Consider the following 9,793-nt stretch of genomic DNA (forward strand, 5'->3'; position numbering starts at 1 on the left):
TAAGCTTAATAGTAAGGAACAGCATCTCCAACATCTCAAAAAATAAAAAATATGGATGTTGAAATTCTATCTAGAACAGATTTAGAAATGAACTGAGTGCATTTTCTAAAAAAAAAAAAAAGACTAAGTAAATGTCACCTTTTGTACTACTTTGTGAAACATCTTAATAAGCAGGGGGTAAAGAATATAGTGGATATCACGCTGCTATCCTCTAGTTTGTGAGAAATAACAAATGAGCTGAAACCACCAGGAAGTGGATTGGTGCGGAGGGAGTGAAGCCCTGACTCCAAAGTTAGAACTAACTGGCTTTGGCACCTGAAACAGGTAGGCTTCCCAGGGTACTATGATGATGGAGCTACACGAGGTGAAAGAAGCAATCATCAAGACCAGAGTAGAGACAAACTGCAAAAATCCAGATAAAAAAATCAAGCTGTGTCAGGGCTGGAGTGATAGCACAGTGGGTAGGGCATTTGCCTTGCAAGCGGCCAACCCGGGTTCGATTCCCAGCATCCCATATGGTTCTCCGAGCACCACCAGAAGTAATTCCTGAGTGCATGAGCCAGGAGTAACCCCTGTGCATCGCTGGGTGTGACTCAAAAAGAAAAAAACAATGAAGCTATATATAATAGATGTGTCAAGGGGTCCGGGGGTGGGGGGTGGGGAGACGCTTAAGAAAGCAATGAAGAAATCCAATGATAATGGGGATAGAAGTAAATATCACTTCACAAGAGACCAAGGAATTCAAAACTGAGATATTTAAGTTTGTGAGTATCTGTGAGTTGTGAGTTAATAAATACATTTTTTTAAAAAAATTGGGGGCTACTCATTTTAGTCCTCAGGGCTCTACCCTCAGATACCACTCCTGGAGGTGCTTTGGAGACCATTTGGAGTTCTGGGGATTAAACCTGTGAATTAATAAATAACAGAAGAAGATACTCTATGTGCATGCAGGGAATCACTATTTACCATTATGCTAATTGTAATTTCCTGTCTACCCAGCAGTCTCCTTACTTTGGTTTATCTAACTCAGAACAGCCAAATCTCCAGGACACATATAGGATACACTGAGTATAGAAATCAGGAAATTCCCTTGACAGAAATCTACCTGATAACACAGCAAGGCTTCTATAGGTCTATTATTCAGGTACTTCTACTCTAGTTCTGTTCAAAACCATATTTACCTCCACCAAGCTGACCCACGCAGATCTTCAAGATACATGGACCATAGCCTCTCCAAATTGTGATCACTCCTCTGATCTAGTTGAACATTAGAAGCTAATCTTTCTTAGCTAAGTAAGTTCCTGGGAGTTCTCCAAATGCAGGTGCTCTTTGTTCTTAACTCTATCTTCATTCAATCTATCATGTTAATAGAAACTTTAGCAAATACTCCTTATATTATAGTGAGATTCATTATTAAATCACTTATTCCATCTTATTAACAGAGCAGTAGTCTAAGCAGGACACCTGAACACAAAATAAAATCAATAAAAGACTGAAAGTTATTTCTAATTTTGCTTTATCTACATTTTGCATGTGCTAGGCTTTTCTGAGCCTCAGTCATTTAACACGTAAAATGAGCAGGAAGTACTCTTTCATGAGGTTGGTGGAGCCAGGGTGATATCTCAGAAGTAAATAGGTTGATGTCTGTTTGGTTTTATTTTATAATGTTCTATTTGTAAATGTTCTTTTGGTGTTATTTTGTAAATTTGAAAATTAAATGTACAAATGAAAACACTGAAATGGCAGTTATAAATTTACAGTTCAGCTATCAGTTTTACTATTACTGGTATATCTCTGGTTCCAAGGCTCAGAGGAACATCATCACCATCACTTCATCATCATAATCATCACTTATGCTTAGATCATTTATTAAGCCTCCTGTCTGACAGGAAAAAGTTTCATCTAAGACTCAGAATCTTCAAATAACAGAATCTTCAAAATGATATCTTGAGATATATTTAAACATCATCCATGATTGGCCAACAATAAAATTCAGACAGGGGAAGTTCCTTGCCAAATGCTTCACAGTCATTGCATAACCCAATTATTATATAAGTAAGTTCCCTGAGAGAAAGCAACCACCTTTCCAGTGAATGGTGCAAGGGGTTAAGTCTTTGGTAGGAACTCTGGCTGATCCCATGTAGGATTGTGCTCTAATTTCTCATAGTGAACTGCCAACAGCAAGGAATTATTTTGCGTCTTCAGAGTGCTCTAAACCACCAAATCACTGAACTAAAAAAGGAAAAACAGACCCCTTTTCTATCTAAATGCTAGCACTTCAGGTATTCCTGCTGCTAGCCATGCTGAGAAAGATATCTCTAGACTCAGGTCTTTCTCAAGGGGAAATTTCAACATTGAGTTAGCTGACAGGATTCCTACCTCAAAACCTTTAAAGGCAAACACATTTAGCTCTTCCTCAGTGTAGGGGAGATATCAACTGAGAAGTCTATGTCTAAGTAGATTCCCTGTTTATTCATCTGCTGTGGTTTACAAATGGTCCCTCTGGTAACACAACTTCAGTATCTTTAAAAGAGCCTCAAAATCAAATAGCCACCTACATATTATCTAAACTGACACTAGCATAAACATTTCTTTTTTCAGACTGAGCTTTCCAAAACCATTTCTATTTTTTTTTATTTTAAAAAATATGGAACGCTTCACAAATTTGCGTGTCATCCTTGCGCAGGGGCCATGCTAATCTTCTCTGTATCGTTCCAATTTTAGTATATGTGCTGCCGAAGGGAGCACTCCAAAACCATTTCTAATGGTGTTTGGTTTGCACTGAAGTTACAGAATTTTCACAAATGGAACCTGATTGCCAGGAGAAATAGTGAAGGTGCAGAATTGAATCATTTTTAAGTGACCTCTAGCCAAGTCCAAGAGAAAAAAATACAATAGAAAAGGTATAGGGGCTGAAGAACTAGTATAGGGGGTAGGACTGGGTTGAATGCAGCAAACCCAGATTCAATCCCAATATCTCATATGGTCCCCCCAAGCATTGCGAGGAGTAATTCCTGAGTATATAACCAAGAATTACCCTTGAGCATCATCAGGTACGGTCCCGAAACCAGAAAAAAGAAAAGAAATGTTCAGGGTCTTTCAAAGCTCATCGATTCATCCAAAAATATTTAATAAGTACAGAACTTCTGCCAGGTAAAGGACTAGGGGTTATAGATGAAGCAAAATTCTCCGGCTTTATTTCATAACTTCATCTTTTCTAACAGCTACATAGTACTCCATTGTGTAAATATACCAAAGTTTCTTTAACCAGTTATCTGTTCTCGGGCACTCAGGTTTTTTCCAGATTCTGGCTATTATAAAGAGTGCTGCAATGAACAAACAATTGCAGATGTCACTTTGACTATACTTTTTTGCCTTTCTGGTATATATTCTCTAGGATATATTCCCAGGAGTGCTATTGCTGGGTCAACTAGGAGATCAAATTCTAATTTTTTGAGAATGATCCATACTGTTTTCCAAAAGGGTTGGACCAGCCGGCATTCCCACCAGCAGTGAAGGAGGGTCCCTTTCTTGCCACATCCGCGCCAGCACTGGTTACTGAAAAAAAGATGAAGTTATGAAATTTATGAAATTTATATACAAGTGATACTACATGGAAAGTATCATGTTAAGCGAAATGAGTCAGAAAGAGCAGGATAGACACAGAAAGATTGCATTCATCTGGGGAACATAAAGCAACAAAATGGGAGACTAACATCCAGGAATGGCTGAGATTAGTACCAGGAATTTTGCTCCATGACTTGGAGGCCAGCAACACGTGCTAGGGGAAAAGGAAGCTCAGATAGAGAAGAGAGCACCAAATAAAGGCTGTTGTGAGGATCATCCCAGGGTGGGAGAAGCATGCTGAAAGTAGTCTATAGACCAAACATGATTGCCACTCAATGCCTGTCTTGCAAAACACAGTACCCAAAAGAAGAGAGAGAGAACAAGGGAGAATGCCCTGCCACAGAGGCAGGGTGGGGGTGGGAGGGATGCTGGGACCCGTGGTGGTGGAGGATGGGTGCTGGTGGAGGGATGGGTACTTGATCATTGTATAACTGAAACTCAAGCACAAAAATTTATAAGTCTATAACTGTACCTCATGGTGTTTCACTAATAAAAATTTTTTTTAAATTCTCCTGCTTTAAATTGTGCTCTACTATTGTGAATGTTGTTTGATTAAATACATAGATATACTGAAACTAGATGAAACACATTGTAACAGTAAGTGTTTCATTAAGATATATTCATAAAGACACATTTAGGGGAACATGAGCTTATTTTTGGTAACCTGTTGGATATTAACCCTGTGTTTTTCAGGTTTTATCAGTGAATTGTCTCTTTTCCTCCTCCCAGACAAGCTTGCAGTGCTTTTGTGAGCATCACTAATCCCTGGAGTTTATCTTTAACCTTTTCTTCGTTTGTTTTCCCTCTTGTCTTCACAGTTACCCATGTCAGTATTTGTTAGTTATAAGCCAAAACCTTCTGGTAATTCTGGACTGTGTATTTGTAGTGAATTACTTGCTATTCTACTTCCCCTACAGCATTTTCATATTTTACCATACAACAATGGTCTGCTCAACCACAGAAAGACTTTAATGCTATGTTCCTAATATTTGGGAGTATATCTGAAATATACCTGCTGCTGGGCATCTATCATAATTACTTGACTCAGGCTTTAGCTGCCATAGTTCCTAACACCCCACAAAAGGAGTGGGGTCTACCCCATGGGACTGGGATAGACCTAGGGCGAGTAGCAAAGCTACCCAGGCTCTGAAATGGGACAGTCTAAAAAGCATAAAAACATAGTCTTGATGCAAGCTGTTATGATGTAAGAGTCAGGACCCCCATAGGGAAGGACAAGCTGAACTAGCATTAGGACTTAGTCTGGTATTTACAGTAAAAGCCTTGCTTGCCCTCAGAACCCAGAGAACTAAGTTTTGGAATCTTTATCTCTTATTGTGTATATCCAAACAACTGCAAGTATTGATAAGAAGTAAACTTAAACTTTTAATATGTAAAACTAAAGGGAAAGAGAAAAGCAATATAGATGTCCCTGGGAGATAGAGCAGCTCCTTGAGTTAATCTCTTCAAGAGAATTGCCTGTTCTAAAATGCTTGAACTCGGCAAATGATCAATCACATCTATGGGCAGTCCTATACCTCAACTTCCCTCATTTATTTTGTATGCCACAGCTCTGCATTAAGTGGGCCATTTTGACCATCTATCAATGAGTCTCTTGTCTTAGTGTTCCTCTGCTGGAGAAGCCTGGTGAGGGGGCTCTCAGCCATGAAAAGCACATGTCACAGCCCCCACACATTGTGAACTCACAGTAACTAATAGATTTTACAGAGAAAGTTTCAGATGAATTGGGTTAAGCAAGAAGAAAAAAACCCCAGCCAGTACCACCAAGTGAGACCCAAATAACCTTGATCTCTCCCAAAAGTACAATTTCCGCCAGAGATTGCCTGGAGATCTTGCTTAAAGTTGTCACTCCCTCCTTCCCTAGAATGTGATTGATTCACCATTCACAAAGAGAACCTGACAACTTAAAATGCCTCCACATAGCAAGAGAAGAAGGAAAGATGATACAAGGATGGCTGGAGTGAGAACCCAAGGCAGATATGGCTGTGTCAGGAACTGAATGAATAACATCATCCCTAAAGACCAACACAGTCCAGACCGGGACACAAAATGCTGTCTTCACAGAAGATTTGGCAGGAGAGGGGTTCTTCTCTGGATAACATGGGGAAGGTGGCTTTGTTCTATGCATTTTTAAAGTATCTTTTGCCATGTATATATCACAGTGGCTTTGGGAAAGGTTGCTCAAAGGGCAGGGAAAAAATTGGGCTAAAGAGTATTGCTGCCTCTACTCTGATCTGAACAATGGCTGCAGCTGTGCTTATTATTTCTTGCAATGTGCCTCTTGCCACCAGCAAAAAGATGAATTTTTCAACAAGAGCTTTGCTAATGCTTTTCTCTGCTCAAGCCCAGACAAGAAAAATAATCATCTGTTAAAACAAAACAGAGAAAATAAAAAAAAACTATCTTCATTTACAGATTTTTTTTCATTAACATACAAATGCCTTAAAGTTGGGGGGGGGGACTTCTTGATAGGATTAGATGAGGCATTTCAAGAAGAGCACAGTCAAGGGAAAATGGAAAGAGCTAATAATTCAACAAGGTCTGGGGTTCTGAGTCAATGGTGATGCAACTGCTCCAGACATGAAGGAAGGTAGAGGCTGTCAGCCTGAGATACTTAATTATGTTGTGGAAAGCTACAAAGGCTCTTTGGGCAGTTGTTTTCATCCTCTGCAAAAAGAAAATTAAAAACATATTGGGGTTGACTTTGTCATGGCTACTGTTAGGTGTCATAAAAGCCCAGGACAATGGCAGCAATGGATACTAAGCTTGTCCTCCACAGTATACTTTTCTGGATTTATCTCAGACAGCTTGTTTCTTCTCAAACTTCTTTGATAGATAACATCCTTGTGCCCAAGTTCCAAGCGAACATCAATTGCATACCTATCACAGGACCTACTCTAGGTAAGAGCTCCTGTGTGAGTACAAGACAGCCTCCTTCACTGAATGAAAGCCCCTCACAGGGGCTCTGCTGCAATCTGTATCTTGTTTGACACAAGATATCAAGCCACACCTGGTATAAGACTTGGCACAGAATGGAGATTCGTTTCATGGTGGTTGACTCTAGTAACAACTCAAACTGAGTTGAACAGTTGGAGTATTGAGCAATGATAACACAGGCTCACTACAAAATCAGTGTCCTTCAATACATCTTTAAATCTGTTTCCCCTGGAGCAATCACTAGATCATCAGTTGCACTTCCAGTTCAGAAAATGCCAAATGAACTCACTGATTTATTTTTCAGAATTGCTTTTCCTGACACTCCTTGTGCTATCAAGGTACACTTGTTCTTGTCCCCTTTGGTGTACTGATAACTCCTCACTCCCCTGGGCCTCCCCTATCCTTCCATAGTAAAATATGGTCTTCAAGCAATTTTAATTAGGAAATAGGGAGGTTTCAGCTAGTTTTCATTTATTGATGAACTTGAAGGATCTAATATCAATATATTCCAATATATTTCAAATTCTGAGTAATGAAAATGGTTCTCTCTTATTCCTAAGAGAAAAGATAATTGGAGTTTTGGGGGATAGAAATGGCTGCATTCTTGTGGCATGGGTCTTTGAGGCCGCCTGCAAGAGAACTGGAGGAGAAATACGGTTGAATAGAGGAAAAAATATATCAGAGATATTCTAAAGAAAAATATTCTATAGGAAATTTTTAGGTTAAAACAAAACAATGTCAAAATGTCAAAAAGGAGAGATAGTGAGAATTTTTATGAAGAAGTGCCAAGATATTGAGGATTTCTCTAAACTAGAAAGGAAATTACAAGGAAATAAGTGTGAAGATCCAACAAGGTACCCTGAGAGGGATATCATGTAGATTCCCAAGAACTATGGAAATTAAGTTTTCACTAAAAGACCTTGACACAAACTTCATCTTTCCTACTGGTAGAGTGACCTTCATCAAATTAGCAGCTAGTCTCTTGTATACTTCCTGACAGGAAGGAAAGATAATCACCTTGTCACAAGCCTTTTCTTTTCCCTGGATAATGATCAGATCCACTATGGGGAGTGGGAGATGACTCAACATGTTGGAACACATATTTCATATTCAGGAGCCTGAGTTCAATATCCCACACCACAGAGTCACCCAAGCATCCAGCCAATTATTATCCCTGCCTGAGTACCATTGGATGAGGCCCAAATCAAAACAAACAAATGGCCTCCTATGATCCTGACTGCTGGTATTTTCACACACATCCCATACATACAACCATACACTCATTGTGCCAGAGATGGTTTTAGTGACCACAGAACCTAGCAAATATTATGGGAAATCATATATATTATACTTAATCACTTAATCACTTAACTTCCCGTTAGTCGTCGATTTGCTGGAGCGGGTGCCAGTAACATCTCCATTTGTCCCTGTCGCGTGCTAGTGTAGCCCAATGGCATCTGTTCGCTCTGGGAACATGAAGGGCCTCAAACCGATCGTTCATGATCTTGACGAAGAAGTCTGACCATCTGGTAGGTGGGCGGCCACGCGGTCTCTTGACATCCCGTGGAATCCAATCAGTAACAGCTCTAGTCCAACGGTCATCTTTAAATCTCATTACGTGACCAGCCCATCTGATTTTCGACACCTTGGCAAATGAGACAGCGTCCCTGATCCTTGATCGTCAACGGATGTCAGAACTCCAGATTCGTTCCCTCATTTGAGTGAAACGTGATATTCCAAGCATAGCTCTTTCTATTCTTCTTTAGGAGACCTGAATAGCGTTCTCATCTTGTTTGCATAGGGCCCAGGTCTCTAAGGCATATGTTAATGCAGGAAGAACAGTGGAATCAAAGAGATGTGCCCGGAGCCGGAGATTCTTCGTCCTCTTAGCTATTTCTTCGATGTTCTTGAAGGCGCTCCAAGCCGCTCTCTTCCTCCTGCGCAGCTCGGGTGCCAGGTCATTTGTCATGTTCACCTCTCGACCTAGGTACACATAGCTGTTGCATTCGGAGATGGTCGTTCCATTGAGAGCGAATGGGGCGTCAGGAACAAGGCTGTTTCTCATAAACATTGTCTTCGTAAGATTCAGCTGTAGTCCTACCTTTCCACACTCACGGTCAAAGTCGGCCAGCATTTGTGCCGCTTGGCTGATGTTTGGTGTTATTAAAACAATGTCATCAGCAAAGCGGAGGTGGTGTAGTTGCCAACCATCTATCTTCACTCCCATTCCTTCCCATTCCAGTTGTTGCATGATGTTCTCGAGGGTGGCACTGAAGAGTTTCGGTGAAATGGTATCACCCTGCCGCACCCCTCTCTTGACATCAACGATCACTTCTTTGTAGAATGGTGAGATCCTGGTAGTGAATCCGCAATACAGCTCACGGAGGATCCTGATGTATTGGGCTTGAATGCCCTGATTGGCTAGGGCTTCAATGACCGCTTCTGTCTCAACAGAATCAAAGGCCTTCTTTAAATCAATGAACTTTAAGCAGAGTGGCATCTTGAACTCCCGAGAAACCTCAATGAGCTTGGTTATCGTGTGGATATGGTCGATGGTGCTGAATCCTTTGCGGAACCCTGCTTGCTCGCATGGTTGTCCTTCATCTAGTGTTCTGCCAATCCTATTCAGGATGACTCAAATGAACAACTTGTAGATGACAGACAATAGGCAGATCGGGCGATAGTTGCCAATGTTATGGATGTCTCCCTTCTTAAACAGTAGTACGGTCCTGCTGGTTTTCCATTGGGACGGAACCTTGCATTCAGACAGGTAGCGAGTGAAGAGCCGAGCCAGTGTATTGATGAGTACTGACGGCAGGTTCTTCAGGTGTTCAGGTCTGACCTTGTCTGGGCCGGGTGCTGTTTGTTTCTTTACCGACGAAATGGCGTGTCGGATTTCGGAAGGGAGAACGTTGGGAACGACATACCCATCCTGTGGAATTTGGTATGTCGGCAAGTGGACATGGCTATCGAAGAGATTTGAGTAGAAGTCATGGATAATCTTCTCCATTGTCATTCTGGAGGTTGTGATGGATCCATCAGGACGTCGGAGGGCAGTCATCTTGGTCTTATAGTTGGCGAAGGACAGGCGGGCATAATATATTATACATTATGTTATAATTATATAATATATAATTATTATTGCATATTATATATAGGATGGGCGGAGGAATAGCACAGCGGTAGGGCATTTGCCTTGCGTGCAGCCAGC

The 9,793-nt window shown here is 40.9% G+C and overlaps 1 non-coding gene across 1 annotated transcript; it reads right to left on the reverse strand.

The window, feature by feature from the left end:
- Nucleotides 1-2,641: 2,641 nt before the first annotated feature.
- LOC130038711 (U6 spliceosomal RNA) lies at nucleotides 2,642-2,748 on the reverse strand. The gene has a single exon (XR_008794774.1). It is a non-coding gene; the product is annotated as a U6 spliceosomal RNA (small nuclear RNA).
- Nucleotides 2,749-9,793: the final 7,045 nt, after the last annotated feature.

This window comes from Sorex fumeus, unplaced genomic scaffold, assembly GCF_029834395.1.
Source record: "Sorex fumeus unplaced genomic scaffold, SorFum_2.1 ptg000078l, whole genome shotgun sequence".
In the NCBI taxonomy this organism is placed as follows: domain Eukaryota; kingdom Metazoa; phylum Chordata; class Mammalia; order Eulipotyphla; family Soricidae; genus Sorex; species Sorex fumeus.